General features: G+C 35.7%; 1 protein-coding gene and 1 long non-coding RNA gene across 3 annotated transcripts in view; one reads left to right on the top strand and one right to left on the bottom strand.

Annotated features, from left to right (window-relative positions):
* Positions 1–18,903, top strand: part of LOC119625689 (uncharacterized) — a 381,097-nt gene that overhangs the window by 242,146 nt on the left and 120,048 nt on the right. Inside the window, exons 5-6 of the long non-coding RNA XR_012090503.1 lie at positions 5,021–5,111; positions 5,507–5,583. This is a non-coding gene — a long non-coding RNA (uncharacterized lncRNA). The remainder of the gene's footprint in view (positions 1–5,020; positions 5,112–5,506; positions 5,584–18,903) is intronic.
* MDFIC2 (MyoD family inhibitor domain containing 2) overlaps positions 1–18,903 on the bottom strand; it is a 112,191-nt gene that overhangs the window by 50,083 nt on the left and 43,205 nt on the right. The window lies entirely within an intron of this gene.

The raw sequence follows: 18,903 nt of genomic DNA, 5'->3' as shown, positions 1-18,903 counted from the left end.
TCGGTTTCCCCCACTGTTTTTCTTTGGCTCAAATGGGAACAAGGTGCCCATTATTTCTTTAATCCACTTCACCACCTAATAATTGCTGAGGACCAATTTTAACAAGATGCTTCCTTACTCTGTAATGCACTCCAGTAAGGAACTAATGTTTACCATGATGAGTATTCTCTGTTCCAACTGAAAAGCTGAAACGCTGCCGACCACTGCAGTGTAGACTTTTTCATGTTTAACGTTTTCTCAATGCCTCTTTGAGTGAGTTACATCTATTATATTTAATGGCAGTCTTATGGGCCTGTCAAAAGGGCATTCTATTTGCTACCAAAATATCAATTAAAATAACATGTAAATGAACGAAGTAATCAAATGCATCTGATGATAATATCAAGATTATTTTTAATTTTTTAATGCTGTGAAAGCTGTGGAGTAGACTAACAAATCTATTTGATCAATACATGGGATGTAAAAAGAAGAAGAGACAAGATTGACTGATGAATAAAATGAAACTGACACAAACAGGCTGACAGCCAGCTGTAAGTCTCTTTAGGGCAAATGCAATTAACTTAGAATAATAGACTCAAATTTGATGGTTAGAAATGCATTTTTATTAACAATCACAGGCTGAATCATTATGCTCTTATGAATAAAATGGTACTTATATTTTGTGCATGTGTGTGCACGCATATATAAATACATACACATATGTCTCTATGTATATATCCATGCCTCTCACGTTCCTATGTGCTCTGCTTACAATTTGGGTGGAAAAGTTGATTTTTAGAATAATGTACTTTAAAAAGGAAATTCATTCATAAATTGTCTTCAGGACTATAAATTCTGAATATTCCCCCAAATTATATATATAAAAATCATACTACTTATCTGGTGCTATTAGACATAAAGCCAGTGAGCCCTGGTCCCAGAACTGCTGGTCCTTAGGGGATTTGGAATTGCAATCAGGGATTTACAGATTTCATTTTGAAGAGGAGAAGTCATTACTAGAAACCTAAGCTCATTTCCTCTCCTTTAATAGCTATTTTAAATCATTCATTTAGAAAATACATTAACTATTTAGGGTGCTTGCGATGCGTTTCTCTTGGCGTTAAGTCTGCATTTTTACAAGATTTTTTTTTCTAAAATTATTTCAAAAGAAGATGAGAATTAGAAAAAAACCAAATGAAATTTTGGTGATATAAAATTACTTTTGGATAGCATTTTCCTCTCTCATTGCCTAAGAGAAAACAACTTAAAACTTTAACAAAATATTAGACTATTAACAAACTCTTAATGTTTTAATGCTATATAGAGTTAAAAAGTACATGATTCTTGGAAAATCACAAACTCGAATTTGAATATGATTAAGAAATAGCATATGGTCGATGGCCTCTTTAAATGAATTTGTTAATAACTTAAATAGAAAGCAGTTTTAATTCTGTACTACTTACTTAATATTGATGCCAACCTTAACTAGTAACTGGGTAATAAAGGGAAACGAGATTATAGTAAAAAATAAGTAACTTTAATTTCTACAAAGAATTCAGAATATGGATTCTTGCATAACGTTTTTGCACACTGCTTTGTGTGTGTGTGTGTGTGTATGTGTATATATATATATTCAAATGCAAAATAAAGCTCCCCGAGTTATGTAATTGCTATTCTTCAAAAGGACATCATGAAGGTTGACAATTTAAAATGTGCTCTTCCTGTCACCATCCAATTCTTTTGAATGTCTACTGATGGTGTTAAAAACAATCTCCGCAGAAGAGGGCTGCCATTGCCAATTTAGGACACTGGCTTTGTTATTAGCGTAGGCATATTAGCTCATCCTCTTGCTCTTCCTGCCTGCTTTGTTCTTTTGATATGGTAGGGAACTGAAATTGACAACAGTCTACATTTATATAACAATAACTTGCATTGTTAAATATATATATGCAGATAGACAGATAGAGAGTTCTTTTATCCCCAAAAGATATCAAAGTTCACTACACACCATAAAAAAAAAACCCACAGATATATGCAGATGCTTCTGGGGTGAACCATAGCAACTATTTAAAAGCATAAAGTATTGACAGCCTTAAGATTCTTGGAATAGTACATCACCATTTTTAATTTTTGATATTTTTATCTCCTTAGAAAATTTCTGTTTTGTTCACCAGGAGGAAAGGATAAAGGACACACTTTGTGACTTGAGCAACGTGTCAGAAGCAGTTTGAACATAAGCTGGAAAGAAACTGTCTAAGTCTAAATGCTTGAACAACACTGCTGTTGTAAACACAAGACCAAGTATGCTGCTTGGTATCTCATCATTGTTCAATCCACTGGTCCACTGGAAACAACATAGAGTGAACTCAAAGGGGGGAGTGTGATCATTGGATGGGCATCACTATACGCAGGGTTATCAGACTTGTCAAATAAAAACACGAGATGTGCAATTTAATTTGAAGTTCAGTTAAATAATGAATCAGTTGATAGTATAAGGATGTTCCATTGAAATACAAGGAACAATCTTGATAACTGAAACATATTTAAGGGGTTGTTGACAACAACCTACATTTATATAGCAATATGTGGGACACAATACTAAAAAAATTGTGGGCACTCTGTATTTAATCTGGCAATCCAAACTATGAAAGGAAGGCTTTGTGTATTCTTTACAAAGTAGACTATCATTGGGATAAAAAACATTTTAAGAGGGAAAAAAACCAATAGAACTTTATTTTTTGTCACCCTTAAAATAACCCTACCATCTTAAATATTTGTAAATATGTTTTCTTCTTCACAGAATAGAAATAATATTATACTTAGACATGACTCTTTTTTTCAATAATCCATAATTATAGGTTCTGGATGGAATATTCATGAACAATACAAGGCTCAGGGCATATCATAATAATCAGTGAGTGGTCGCTTATCTGTTTCCATGACTACCATGAAGGATAGTTACTTTTTTTTCTTTAGTTTATTTTCCTGAATGCCAATCATAGTACCAAGCACATGGTATGTTGTTTGAATGAATTTATTCTTGGCCATTGGATTGATTTTTCTCCTTTTTCTAACTTTGGATGACTTCCCTCTTTTTTCAGACATAATGGTAGTTTTTCCTCTTTGGTTTTATTTCCATTTTGAGATATTCTTCAGCATATGCAGGGTGAAATTTGACACCCTCCTATCAGTAAGTTATAGACAGTGTTTCTCTGGCAGTATTTCTTACAAGGATGAAAACTGAGGAGTTCTGAATGGTTGATGATGAGTCTCCTGGAGATGGAGAGTTAGTGAATAATTTTTTTAAAGCCCACGAGGAAAGCTGTATTACAGAAAGTTAACTGTGCTCTTGAGCACTTCATATGTATTCTTTATCACATAATATATATTATCTATTATATGAATTAGTTGAAAATTTTCTAGAGGAGTTTAAACATACAGGATTTTTTTCTATATTATACCAATTTTTAAATCACATATCAATGTCACAACTCAATTCTATTAGAATTTTAACATATAACATTATATCTCTTTTAATCTTCAGAATTTATGACTCTAATAGAAAGAGGTAACTATTTTTATCCCAATCATCATTATCGTTGGTTTCGTTTCTACTGTATATGTGCTATGAGCATTTGCCAATGCAATATAAAGCAAGTGGGACCAAGGTAAAAAAGAGAGTGAGAGAGAACCTAAAGGAAGATTCAAGGTTTCAAACACACAAAATAGGGTTATGGTCATCAAAAAATAAAATAGATATAAAAACATTCACGAAGCACTAAAATAATATTATAAGTTATTTTTTCTAAGTTTCTATCTGTTTTCTGTAGTAAAGAGATGTGTATTCTTTTAGATGAGATCAATCATTATATTAACAAATAAAGTAGAATTTGATGCTACAATGATCAAAATAAAAGTCTAAACAGGTCAATTCAATCCATCTTTGTATTATTTGAAGGATAGGAAGGAGAGTGGTAAAGGAGATATGCTAACATTTATCGAGTATGTATTAAATTCAGACACTGTGCTAGACAATGAGAATAATGAACCATGTTATTCTCTGTTCTGAAGCCTCTGACTCACAGTCTAATGGGAGAGACACATGAGCAAGTAAATAATTGTAAAGCATGGTAATTATGTGCTGTAAAGACATAGTATATTGTATAGATATGATCCTATGTAGAATATTATCAACCTTCTAAATTGATTGCAGGAATGTCTTCACTGGAGAAATAATGTTCCAGTTCTGAAGGAATTTATAAATGGAGTAAAAAAGTTTGAAAAGCACGCAATGTTGAGAGCAAAATTGCCAAAAAGTGTTAGGTTATGAAGTAGAATTAGAAGCACACTGGTTTGAACTGGAGTGTAGGGTTCGGGATAGAAAGAATGCCAGGAAATGGAACTTGAAAAGTAGGCATAGCTCAGAACTTGGAGGCTCATACATTAAACAAAGGAGAATTTAAAACAGGGAAAATACATAGTCAAATTTAGAAAGAGAATACTGGCAGCAGATTGGAAGGGACAAGACTGGATTGGAAGAGCAATATTTAGGCTATTACAATCAATAGTAAAGACAAGAGTTAATTAAAGCTTAAACAAGATGTTAACTTGCCGTTGGAAATGGACAGGATAACCAGATTCAAGAGTTAATGAACAAAAGAACTCAGCAGCTCAACATATTGAAAAGTGGTGTTTAACCTGGTTAGTATAAAACAAGATAGTATTGAGTAGGCTACCATGTGTGATATGTTTGCCAATGGTGGCCTACATGACTCAATTGAAAGGAAATCAATTGAAAGGACTCACTGGATGGTAAATTTACTTACCAGGAAATGGGCTAAGAAGCTTTAAGACATTGTTCCAATTGTCAACTTCACTGTCGTTTTATTTCCTAGGGAGTTCTATCCCATTCGGCTAAAGAAGAATCAGAAGCTCAGAGATATTAAATGTAGTATCGTAAGTTCATAGTGCTAGGAAATGATGGAGTGGAGGGCCCTACTCAAGTCCTTCTAACCGCAAAGTCCCCGATCTTTTCTTTAAGGTATGCTTCCTGAGGTTGACTTCAGATAGATGTGGATGTACACTTGGACCAAGTTCTACATTAGGAACACTTTTAAGTGATTGATCTAGAAGTATGAAATGAATCAAGAGCTTTGTGTCCTTAATATTTCCTAACTAGTTTGAAGGGACAGAACTGGATTCATTCACTTATTCACAATTTATGTAGTGCCTTCTTTCTGATGGTAGTTATCTGAATTTGGAGCTACCTCAGGCTTTAGTGTCTAAGGTGGGGAGCTATCATATTGTGCAAATATGAGTATTGATTGGAATGCAGTTTAGGAGACAACTAACAGATGCTACCATTGCTGTGATCTCCGCATCATAAGAAAAAAAAAAAAGCAGGATATAATTTTAATTTTTTCCTCACATCTTTCTCTTCTGATTAATCATCCTTTCCCCTCTCTTTTTTATGCCTGCCCCTTTAGGTCTAAGTAAATTTTTTTTTTCTTAAAATATATCATTGCAGGTGCCCCTACTGTGAAAATGGAAAGAAATGTAATGTTTTGGTCATGGGAGAGCTGCCAATTCCACAGTACCAGCACAGTGAGAGTCATCCTTCATTTATTTCCCCCCTTCCCCTTTTTTGGACGTTGATGAGACATTAGTATGGCGCGAAGCCTGTTTGCTCCTTGCTGCATTTATTTTGTTAAGATTAGAGTTGCTAAGATACGGTAGTTATTTCAAATTGTAACCACCGATGCCAGTGGTCATAAAATAAAGTACTGAAATTCCTTTATTTGCTAACGTTAATAACAAAAATTCTTGAAGGGGCAAGGGAATTTTCTGGCAAAAAAGGAACAGTACTCCAAGTGGCCTCTGTTATAGCACATAATTAGATCCACTAGCCTAGCTGGTATTGAGCTATTTTTGGTGTAAAATCTAGAGAGAAGTTCTGGCTTTGAGTTGTTTATTAAGTTATTCTTTTAAAATAAAGGGTGTAGTCAGGTTGTGCAAATTTTACATCCATTCTTCTATTTAGTTGTTTAAGCCAGGGGATTTATTTTTCAGCCTGTTGCTAGATATTGTTCTCTGTTCAATAAATATTTTGAAGGATTTGGAATTTTTAACACTTTCTCACAACTTCTTGAGTTGGACCTATTAATTCTTCTCATCTTGTGCTGCCGAAGCACCAAATCTCTCTTGTTCCATTGATTAATTCTACTTTCTTAGGACATAATTTGTAACTTGTAATTTTACTGTTGCCAGTGACATTTTTTAGGTAATTGAGAAGTCATGCCCTGTGTTTTTATTGTTATTGACAATATTCTATATTTTTCTTTATAATGAATCACACGCACACACACACACACACAAAACCTCAAAATGATTTCCAACTAGATTTAAATCAACTCCAGGACATTTCTTTGAGCTTGTAGGTAAATATTTTCAACTAATACTTAAAAGAAAAACCATTAAACTATTTGGGTGGAAAAATAGTCTCTGAGCAGCCAGTTTGGCAAAGGTTTGTTCAGCGAATGTGTGTAATTTGAAATTACACTATGTTTTTATTTCACAAAAATTTCCAGCTTCCCTAGAACACTTCAGATACTAATATCCAGAGTTTCCACTGGCAATTCTTTTGTTTGTCCTGGAAGCATCTTGCAATTTGGGACTAAAAAAATATTGTGTTCTCTTTGGATTTATAGACATAAACATATGCATTTCTTCTTCAGCACACAGTTCTTTTCAGGGGAAGCCAGGTTGAATGGGCAGATTGTCAAATAGTAAGAAGGCTTCATCAAAAATATATAGTACATTTGACTGAAAAAAAATGGTCTCCAATAAAATTTAATCTATTTAGAGAAAGATAAACTATTAAATAATGGCATCCCAATGTGATTTGATTAAAAGTAATATTTTGTGAAATCACCATTTAAACGCCTTTCCAGAGAGACTTAGAGAATATGCTGTACACTGTTGAATCATATTCATTAAGTCAAACTCGTAATACCCAGTGGAGCCTTATTCCACAACAGGCCTGTGGTTAATTGTAATTCCATTAGAGAAATTGCAAAAAGGTGGTTTCTGCCCACATCTTTGGAGACAAAGCTACTCCTCATGTTCTGTGGTTATTACTGTCTCAGAATTTTGAGATGCCAATGCTTTGTAGAGTTTCAGTTCTAACATCTGAGTTCTTAGAACTCAATGTCCAGGAGGTAAAGTGATCTGCTGCAGTCTTCAGTCTTCATTTTCTATGTTCATTGTTCACCTATGCCATAGTAAGAGGACTATCTGATTTTTTTTCCCCGACTATGCATCCCAAGATTTAAGATTACAGATACATCAGGTATCTGTCTACTTGCATAATAGTGGGTATATATTAGATCAATTTATCGGTCTAAACTTTTTCATTTCCCTAAATAGTATTTTATAGGCATAGCCTTGCTCTGGCCTCTTGATGGCGGAGTGTACATTCCTGCTCCTTTCTGGAGGGCTTAGTGGCTTGACTTGACCAACATAAAGGATATTATGACAGCAATATACCTGCAAATTTAGGTTCTGCTTTTGCATCGAGAGTATTAGGTTGGTGCAAAAGTAATTGCGAATTTTGCCATTAAAAGTAATGGCAAAGTGGCAATTACTTTTGCACCAACCTGATACCATGCCTAAGTAGTTGCTGGTCTAAGGAAGATGAGGAACATGTAGAACAGACCTAGGCACACCTGCAGCTTTGAGCCAAACCCTACTGCACCTTATTCAGATTAGCCAAACTGCAGCTGACTCACAGATAAGCAAGCAAGAAATAAATGCTTGTTGTTATTTGCCATTGAAATTTGAGACGTCTTATTACACTGTAATTATGGCAATATCTAACCGATAGTGTGCCAATTTTACTTCCTTAACAAGTGTCTTCAAAACATGTGTTAAGGAACTAAAATCGAAGGCAAAACAAGTGCCTTCAATTCTGCATATATGAGGAGGCAAAAGGAGTTTCTCCTGTGTTATTATTAAGTCTTCAGGTTCTATGCTAACTCTGAAGCTACAGCTTGAATTCAGCTTATATAGACCTGAAAATTTTTAATAAAGTTATGAGTCATGTGTAATTGATCAATGCCCCGAAACTGTGACTTGGCAAAATTGAACAAAATGGGGGAATTCTGCAAACCCATAGTTTCAGTGAAATTCTTATCCAATATATGACTTAGGCTTAAAGTATATGTATTGTATGCTATGATTTTTCCATTGGTGTATGGTGTGGCATACCATTGTCCCATAAGCCTTTCATAGGTGTCACCCCATTTGCTTCAGTGTATGACTTTTTTAGACAATTGGGTGTTGGGGAGTGGGTCTTAACTGAGTACATAACTATTGTGGTAATAACTGTCGATGGATTATTGAGTCAAGTGGGTTCAATTAAGATGGGTCAGAGAGAATAATAAGTTAAAAATGTGATTCAAGGGTTACAATTTCAAAAGCTAAGTGAGGCTAGGCAGACAATACAAATGAATAAAGTGGACCAGATAACAGGAATGAGAAATCCATGGTAAACTGGAGAAGATGTGCCCCGTTTATAGGAGATAACTATTTGGTTCCAACTACTTGTCATTCAGGCGCTGTATTGCCCTATATTTATTTATTTATTTTTTTAAATTTGAATGCCTCTACATGTCAGGAACTGGTTCTGTGGATACAGCAGTGAGCAAAACAAACTAAACCATTTAAAAAAATCAAAAAGAAGGCCAGGCACGGTGGCTCACGCCTGTCATCCCAGCACTTTGGGAGGCCGAGGCAGGCTGATCAGCTGAGGTCAGGAGTTCGAGAGCAGCGTGGCCAACATAGTGAAACCGCGTCTCTACTAAAAATACAAAAATTAGCCAGGCATGATGGCAGGCGCCTGTAATTCCAGCTACTAGGGAGGCTGAGGCAAGAGAATCTCTTGAACCTGGGAGGCGGAGATTGCAGTGAGCCGAGATCGCACCATTGCACTCCAGCCTGGGGGACAACAGTGAGACTTCGTCTCAAAGGAAAAAAAACTAAAAAAGAAACTAATACCTAAAATAAAAAGTATTTTGAATTGTGATAAGTGCTAAACAGAAAAACATGCAGCAGGTGAATGAGATGCAACATTTTGGAAAATATGGTAGGGTCAGTCCTTACTGAGAAGGTGCCTTTTAGTAAAGTCCTGAGAGAAGCAATAGAGGGAGCCATGTGGATAGGGAAGATCATTTTATTTATGGGGAATGGCAAGTGCAAGGATACAGAGGCAGGGGTGTGCATGGAGTCCAAGGTGGGGGATAAATGTGGAAGGGGCTGAGTGGATAAAGGAGAGAGTGGATGAAGAGTTGTAGAATACCAGAGCCTTGGCTGCTTTAGGTTGGGCACTTTATTTCCACATTGAAAATGTTTCATCTAACTGGCCACAGTGGCTCATGCCTGTCATCCCAGCACTTTGGGAGGCCAAGATAGGAAGCCTGAGCAACATAGCCAGACCTCACCTACAAAATACAAAATAATTAGCCAGGTATGGTGATGCACCCCTGTAGTCCTAGCTAGTCAGGAGGCTAAGACAGGAGGATGGCTTGAGCCCAGGAGTTCAATGCTGCAGTGAGCTATGATAGCACCACTGTACTGCAGTCTGGGCTACAGCGCAAAACGCTTACTCTAAAAAAAGTAAAAATAAAAATAAAAATATTTTATCCAGATCTTGAAATCTGAACATAAATACTCAGTAAGACTATGCCATAACCCATTTAGAGAGGTTTGAAACTCTTGTATTAAATAAGCTTAAGTGAAAAAAATTCTTTTCCAGGAGATAAAAATTTTTAAATACACTAAAAATGTGTAATCTCTTTTAAAAACAAAACAAAGTTCAGAAGTTTCCCTAGTATGCTCTGTGGCATAATATAGGTAGCTCAGGAGATTCAAAAAAAGGGTTAACAAATGCAGAGATAAGATTAATTATGAATCTGTACAGTTTGATTCAGATAACAGTTATTTAGTAAGCATATTTATATTTTTAATATTCTTTTCAGAGCATTAAAATTTTTCGGTAATTGTACATAACAAAACCCAGTTCCAATTACAAAAAAAATTGTATGCTAACTAGTAATGATAAAACATTAGTGTCAATTGCATGATTTTAACAGCTGTGAAGTCTGTATTTGAATTCTGTTAAATTTAATGGATAAATTAAAGTCACATTTCAAGACTACTTAAGGGAATCTTTTTTCAAAAAAGCTCAACCCCAAACATTCTAAAATTGCTTATTTTTATTCAATCCGTGCAATTATTCTCAATTATTATTTTGTTTTGTACAAGTTGTTCATTATTATAAACAGATGTGAGCATGAACTGAAATAACATAATCCATCTTAGATACAAAGGGCATAAAAGTAAAACTAGACCTTCTTTTGGGCTTTCCTTCCACTAAACGTTGGGGGAAATGAGTTTTCACTTAGAGAGCTTTTGGAACAAGAAATACAAATCTATTTTCCCTAGTGGTGAGGTGGCAGAGGTTGTCATACTTAGCAAACCAAAAGTGGAAAACAATTTTCCACTACAAAATCAGGGATTACTGAGAAGTTTACTATTTAAGTTTATCACAGTGGTAGATAAAGATAATCTTTTTCTTAAGATTATAAAATGAAAAGTAGAAGTCCTGTCATGATGCACTCTACTCGATAGAGATATTCTTCTATCGCCTCTCCAAAGTAACTAAACAGTTGGTTGTTTCTTGTGCATTCTTCTATACAAGATTTATGCATACATGTCTTTATTTATGCATCCCTTATTTTTATTTTAAAAAAATGAGAGCATATTATAGAAAATTGTCATTGTATTTCCTTTTCCCACCGTAACATTCCTTTTTAATGTTTTCCTAATATTCCTATTATGAATATGCAATAATGTGTTTGACCAGTAATGGAATGATGGACATTTAGATTGTTCCTTATAATTTTACAACAATACTTTTTGAAATGAGTGGAAAATCAGCTTGAGAAAGAGAGAAAAACAGGTAAAACCTGTGGAACAATTGAAAGTTCAACTAATGAAACAGTGAACTAGCGAAATTTTTAAACCATACTGATACTTTGGTATCAAAGAACTTAATTTGTTTTATGTTATCTAAAAAAAGAAAAGTAAAAAATTAAAATATTAGTAAACTATAAGATGAATAGTAGATTAGTGGACCAATGACAGATAAATTTTTCTAAAACAAAACTTCTATGAAAAAACATACATACCATAATTTTATAGTCAGTAAAAGTGCAGAAATAAAAGGACAAAGGAAGAGGCTTGGCTGTTCTTGACATTTGGTTCATAATAAGCAGATATGGAATAAGCATATTGGTTCTGTGATTGAGGAATTTTTCTTTTCTTCTTTATTTTAGAAACAGAGTCTTGCTCTGTTGCCCAGGCAGTGGTATGAGCACAGCTCACTACAGCCTTGACCACCTGGGCTCAAGTGATCTTCCTGTCTCAGACTCCTGCGTAGCTGTGACAGCAGGCATGCACCACCAAGCCTGGCTATTTTTTTTTTTCCCTGGCTTTTTTTTTTTTTTTGGAGGTGGCATCTCATTATGTTGCACAGCTTGGTCTTGAACTGCTGGGCTCAAGTGCTCCCCTGACCTTGGCCTCCCAAGGGGAGGATTACAGGTATGAGCCCCTGCACCCAGCCAGGAGGCTATTTTTCAACTGCATCTTATGTGCCCTCTGAACATTAGGAATTGGGAAATGATCAATGCACACCAATTGATGGAAGCCTCCATAACTTTAGAAAATGCTTTAATTTCTTGGTTAGGTGCAAACTGTGTGGATCCTGAGCATTTTACAGGAAAAAACTTCTAATTACAGGGAGAATTGGTAAAAATTTTTACAATACGTAATTGAAAATCAGGATCTACCCTCTTTTCTTTCTCTACTAGCATTGAACCAATTTATAGGTGTAATAATACCATCCCAAATTACATTTTTTTGGGTACACATAGTAACAATATACTTAGAAATTCAGGGTTTTAGGTAATGGAGCAAGAAACAAAGAGGTTAAATGATTTTTATCTATTGGTTTCCCTATGGTTACGAGTGACTCTTTAAGATGGATCCTTTTTATTCAGATGGAAACATTAAAACTTTAGTTGTAAAGTTTTTGTTGCTAATAAAAATGAAGCCACTTTCTGGGAATCAAGATGACACCTTTGTTATGGATTTTCTGAGTCAGACAGAGAGAAATGTACTCGTTATGTGAAAGACATAGTTTGGCCTTTTTAGCAATCTTCCCTATGATGATCTATTGTATAAACTAATCTCTAAGGTTCCTTTAAAATGTCATGCTGACTGTTAACTGCAATTAATAAAAGCTTATGCTCTCAATTCTAATTTAAGGAGGTATATTAACTCTTTGAGGATCTCAGGACCTCATTTAGTTCATTTAGTTCTTAAGTGCTATGTATTGAAACCCTAGTGACTTTAAAGAAATTAATACAATATTGGAAAACCTATGCTATGCCACTTTCTACTCCATCAGTAAAGTAAATAATGGGAAAGTAAAGTAAAGAATGGGGAAGGAAATCCTTGAGCCATGAGATGTGTCCCTCCTTTTCTAGCAGTATGGGGAAGCAATGGAAAGGGTCAGATGGCATTATTGGTCTTCTAGGTCATACTAACTGTCAGAAAGTCCCCTATTAATCATTTACTTTCAAGTTAAGAGTTCTCTAAACATATATAACATACTAATACTGGAATTCAAAGCAGATGGTCTGTTTCACCTATGTCTGCAACTAGAAGCTTAAATAAACTTCTGTAGATGGATGCTTGGGATTTCAGCACATGTTCTCAGTTCCCTGGGAAATGGACTAAAGTTGCTCCACCCCGTGAAGCACAAGGAAAAGCCAGACTATGGGCTGAGTGAAGGAGAGGAGGGCAAGACCAGTGGTGGAGAGAATATCATAATAATTCAGAGATCTGATGGCGAAAAGCAGTATTAGAGCATGGACTATGAAAAATGAGAAAGGATATTTATACACTGTTTAAAACCAGCGCTACTTTTCTAGAAAATGATTGGATAATACATGTCATGATTATCGTAGGAAATTTTGTGAACTATACATTTGGTCTTCCTAGTACTTGGGACAGGTTTCTTTGGCAAACTCTTCCCTATTCCTTAAAACCTGGCATATCTGGCCATTCAAAGAAGTTCAAGAATAGACTTTTTTGGTAATTTGGTAATGGAGATATTGGGGAAGAATCTTCCCTTTTTGGATCATGGGTTTTAAGGGATTAGGTTTAGGAATGTCAGTAGCCATCATTTCTTTTGCAGATAACCTGTTCATGGCAGGAGAAAATGTGGCCAAGAAGCAAAGAAGAATCATAAATGAGCAGAGCTATAAGATAGAGGAAGAGAGGAAGGGAGGAAGGGAAAGAAGGGAAGAAGGAAGGAAGGGAGGGAGGGAGAGGGATAGAGAATTGGAAAATTAATTAGAAGAAGATACCATTTGCAATGCCATCAAAACCCATGAAATACTGGGAAGAGATTTAAGGAATTATATGTGAGGCCTGAACACTAAAAGCTATGAAACATTGCTTAGAGAAGTTAAAGACTACCTAAATTAATGGAGATACATACTTTATTCATGCACTGGAAGACTCAATACTGTTAAGATGACAATCCTCTGCAAATTGACTTACGGATTCAGTGCAATCCCAATAAAAATCCCAGCAGCAGGCATTTGTAGGAATGTAATAGATCTAGGTAAGCCCTAACCATTTTGAAACAGAACACAACAGAAAGGATTTTACTATTTGATTTCAAAAGTTACAATAAAGCTGTAATAATCATGACAGCATGGTATTGGTGTAAGGATAGACATATACATCAATAAGACTCAATGAAGAGTTCAGAAATAAACCTACGTAACTATGGTCAATTGATTTTTGACAAAGATGCCAAGGTAATTAAATGGGGGAAATGGAGAGTCTTTTCAACAAATGGTGCTAGAAGAACATCTGGATATTCATAAGGAAAAGTTAAATGAATCCCAACTTTCATTTCACATCATAGACAAAAAATTAATTTGACATGGATCATCGATCTAAACATAAAGGAAAAAACTATCATCTTCTAGAATAAAACATAGGAGAAAATCTTTGCAACTTTGAGCATGGGGTGTGCAACAATTTCTTAGATCAGACACCAAAAACATGAGCCAAAAAAATTAATAAATTGGCTTTCATCAAAACCATAAATATTTGCTCTTTGAAAAATAACATCAAGAAAATAAAAAGCAAGTATATATGGAGAGAATATTTACAGTTAATTTACTGGGCAAATAACTTCAATTGAGAATACACAAACATGTATTTACAGAGAGAGAGACAGAGAGAGATTTACTGACATTGTTATAACCTCTAGGTTCAACTGTAACTGAAGATAGATCTGTTCCTAGACTATCCAGTCATATGAGCTAGTAGAGTCTCGTTTTTTAAAATTAGTATGATCTGAATTTCTATCAATTGCAAATAGGGAATACTGATTGGCACAATCTTTTAAAATATTCATATGCTCTAACTTAGCTCTCACACTACTGGAAATTTATAGAAAGTGAAAAGAAACTATGCAGTCAAAACTTTATGTATAAGAATGTGAACTGAAGCATCTTTTCTATAGTGAAAACTTTAAAATTATAAAAATAACCAACGATAGGGAAATGAAACCTTGCAAAAAGTGTTATTTAGCCAATAAAATATAACCCTAGAAGGAGGCAAAAAGTGTTATTTAGTCAATAAAATATAACCCTAGAAGGAGGCACACAAAAATGCTGAGAGCAGGTGATGACCGTATGATTGAATTTTTTCTTTAATTTTTTAAATTAAATTAAATTTTTCTTCAATTTCTTTAATTTTTTAACAGCGAATCTCTTATTTTTATCATTAAAATTTAAATATGTATTTGAAAAACAGCTAAAAAGATAAAGAAGGGTGCAAGATATGTAATAAAGGTACTGAAGTTAGTGCTGACTAGAGAAAGATACAGTTGATGTGCTTATCAGGTCAGTTTGCTACTTAAAATTATATGGTACCTCCCGCTAGCACTCAGTTTATATTCTGAATGTCTCAGGATGGTAGACAAGGCCCTTTTTCATATGTGGTCCTTTCTCCAGTTACAACCTCAGCTCTAGCCATTTCCCAGAATACATTCTATTCATAGTCTATACTAAAAACTTATAAGAAAGAGGTAAGGGTTGGAATTTCACATTACTTTGGGAGAAAACTGACATTTATCCATTTAAAGAAAGTAAGCACCAAGCCTTACACTCAGGTCTGGGAGGTGTTAGAAGTAGCACGCAAGCACTTCAAGGGCAGGGAGCCTGTCTGCTCTATTCATGGCTATTTCAGAAATCAGAGCCATGCAGGCTTTCTGGATTACCCCTCTGAGAAATATTTTTAATTTACTCCTCCAAATTCACCTTCTGCTTTCTTTTAACCATCACTACACCCTGAAAGTCTGACATGTAAGGAGTTCATCAGTGGGCTCCCATATTAGTTTCCCATGGCTACTGTAACAAAGTGCCACAAACTGGGTGGCATAAAAGAACAGAAATGTATTGTTGTATTAGTCTGTTTTCATATTGGTGTAAAAACTGCCCAAGACTGGGTAATTTATAAAGGAAAGAGATTTAATTGACTCACAGTTCAGCATGGCTGGGGAGGTCTCAGGATATTTACCATCATAGTGAAAGGTGGAGGGGAAGCAAGGCACCTTCTTCACAAGGAAGCAGGAAGAAGTGCCGAGTGAAGGGGAAAGAGGCCCTTATAAAACCATTAGATCTCACGAGAACTCACTCACTATCACGAGAATAGTATGATCTAATTACCTCCATCTGATCTCTCCTTTGACACATGGGGATTACAGGTTACAATTCAAGATGATATTTGGGTCGGTGGGAGGGAAACAAAACCCAATCATATCAATTGGTTTACAGTTCTGAAGGCTAGAGTCTGAAATCAAGGTGTTGGCAGAGCCATGTTCCCTCTGAAACCTAGAGGAATATCCATCCTGGCCTCTCCCTAACTTCTAGTGGTTTGCCAGCAATCACAGGCATTCCTTAGTTTGCAGCTGCCTAACTCCAATCTCTGCCTTTGTCATTGTATGGCATTTCCCCTGTGTGTGTCTGTGTCTTCCCATCGCCACTTCTTACAAGGATGCCAGTCATACTGGATTTAGGGGCCCACCCTACTCCAGTATGACTTTATCTTAAGCTAGCTAATTACATCTGCAACAATCCTATTTCCAAATAAAGTCTCATTATGAGGTAATGGGGGTTAGTACCTCAACATATTTTTTACGTCTCCTCAGTTCAACTTATAACAGCCCCATTCCCTATCATCTTCTGATTGTGTTAAGTCAAGGGCTAGGAGTCCCTATCATGAGATCAGAGGATGGTAGGAAGGGAAGGTCTGCATACTTTTTTTATTTATTAATCTTTCCTTTCAGGTTCCCTGGTGGCTGCATCACTCCATGAAAGGTTACAACTTCTGTCAGACTGCCCTCTTTATACAGCTGTTCTCTCCAGATTCAGCACCTGGGATACCTATAGCTTATCCCTTTCACTTTCATATTTAGGGATGGTAATGAACTCTCTTCTCAATTATTGCTAGCTCCAAGGTACTATTTTCCCTCTTGGTGGGTTCCCAGACATCTGCCCACCCTTTTGAAAGCAGTCCCTTTATAACCACTCCTCCAGTTAGAGAATGTATCATCTTTTCCTGCTGAGATGAGGACCAATATACTTCTAGCTGACGGAGAAACTGAGTCCAGGGAAGAGAAGTGATTTTCTCAAGTTCATAATATTTGCAGAACTTGTGGGCCCCAGGTCTCTTAAAAAATTCCCCTTGACGTGAAACAGACCTTGCACAAATTATTCAAACAGTAAGAATATAAGCACTTCAAAGTTTATTTAAAGTTCAATTCCATTAATTTTAGAAAAAAGGCACAAAAATCAGATGTCCATTAGCAGATAATATTGTATTTCAGTTTAGTTCCCTTATGCATTGCTTGAAATTTACTCAAAGACATTTGGTGGTCAAAGCTTTGAATCATTCACAAGAGTCAATCTTGGATTCTTAAAATCAAAGCCATGCTATTTCTTTTAAGAGTTAGTGCAGTGTAGCTTTCTCCTTATTGCTCTCTTGGCTTGTCCCTTCATCATACTCTAACAACTATGCTTCAAAAAAAGTTGATGTGAACATGCATATGTTTAATCTGAAACCTCAGCAGCTTCACTCTCACTGTATCAGCTACAGCCATCTAGCACTTCAGAAGCAACTTCCCTCCGTGGTTGTGTTTGTACTTTCCTTGATTCATTCTCTATATCCTGATTAATAATTATGTTTCAATTTCCATTGTAATGACTCACTTCCATATCATTGCTGGTTCCAAGGTATCATGCTCTCCCTTGTTGGTTTCCCTAACATCCCTGAATGGGTTTTCTTCACTTTCAACAATTTCTACCTTAAGCACAGGACCAGCCAAAACTGACCTTATTTTGTTGATAACAGAATATCAAGCTATCTTGCAGATGTAGCAAAGCCAAAACTGCAAGTTATATAACCTGGGCAAGTGCAGAGGAGGAAAGCCTTAACCTCAAATAGCATTAGAAACCAACATTTCCTCCCCGTGGAACCAAGAAGACTAGGATGTGACTGGAATCTGAATGCCAGAACCCTTTTAGAAACAAGGAGTTTGTTATCCTAGAAGATCCGGGGCTGAAATCCACCATTTCATACCTTACCATAAATGGCCAAGTTTAAAGCCCTTGACCTCTGCCCTGCCAGCACTTCTGCATACCAACCTGTCCTTCCTTACACGTAAGAGTTTGATCTAACCCCAGATAGAGGAGACAGATTTGAGCCATGCCTCCTGTGTTCTTGCTGGTCAACCTCACGATAAAGCCATTTCTTTTCTCAAAAGCTGGTGCCATAGTATTGTCTTCCATATGTGTTGAGCAACAAGGCCATTGCTTGGTAACAATACTTTCAATAGAACCATCAAATAAAGATGAAAGAACAAAAATCATATGATGAAAGGATGAAAATGCACGAATAATTATACTAATAACTGAGACTGAAAACAGGCGGTGAAGCTTCAAACAAAATTTAACTGAGTTTCCAAGGAGCCAACGCAAAATAGAAAATGATGCATTGCTGAGCCTCGCCATCTGATACCATAAGTTTTGATGAGAAAAATATAATGGACAATAACTTCAATCTATGTTCTTTAAAAGATGCAGATCCATTCTTAATAAGACTGTAGAAATGAAATAAGACCAGTTATAGTAAATGCAGAGCTCTTCGGTGTTTATTATGGGGATGGCTTGGGGGCTCCGGAATGTCATTTCATGTGGGCCTTATTTACTGTCATAATAAAGGAATTTTGAAGTTATTTCCAAATGAAGTTGCATATAATATCATATTACAGAAATATTCTGCTGGGTTCAAAGCAAGTAGTCATTGACTCTGAAACTTTTCACTTGTGTCACATAACAGGGTTGGTGCATGCACCATGTTTGCCTTGCTTGGGGTTATTGGAGATTCTGGGATCTGTAAGTTTATAGTTTTCATCAAATTTGGAAAATCTTTAGTTGTCATTTCTTCAAATATTTTTCTATGTTCCATCTCTCTCCTCTCCTTCAAAACTGTGTTAGATGACATGATATTGTCCCACAGGTCAATAAGGATGGGTTTTATTTCCCCCAATATTTTTGTCTCTGTGTTTTGCTTTGGATAGTTTCTATTGCTACATTTTCAGGTTCACTGCTCTTCCTATCTGTATTGTCTAACCTGCTGTTAATACTATCCAAGGAAATTTTAATTTTAGGTATTGCATTTCTCTAAAAATTCTATTTCATTTATTTCTACATAATTCAT

Source organism: Chlorocebus sabaeus, chromosome 22 (genome assembly GCF_047675955.1).
Source record: "Chlorocebus sabaeus isolate Y175 chromosome 22, mChlSab1.0.hap1, whole genome shotgun sequence".
In the NCBI taxonomy this organism is placed as follows: domain Eukaryota; kingdom Metazoa; phylum Chordata; class Mammalia; order Primates; family Cercopithecidae; genus Chlorocebus; species Chlorocebus sabaeus.
This window is presented reverse-complemented; position numbering and strand designations above follow the sequence as displayed.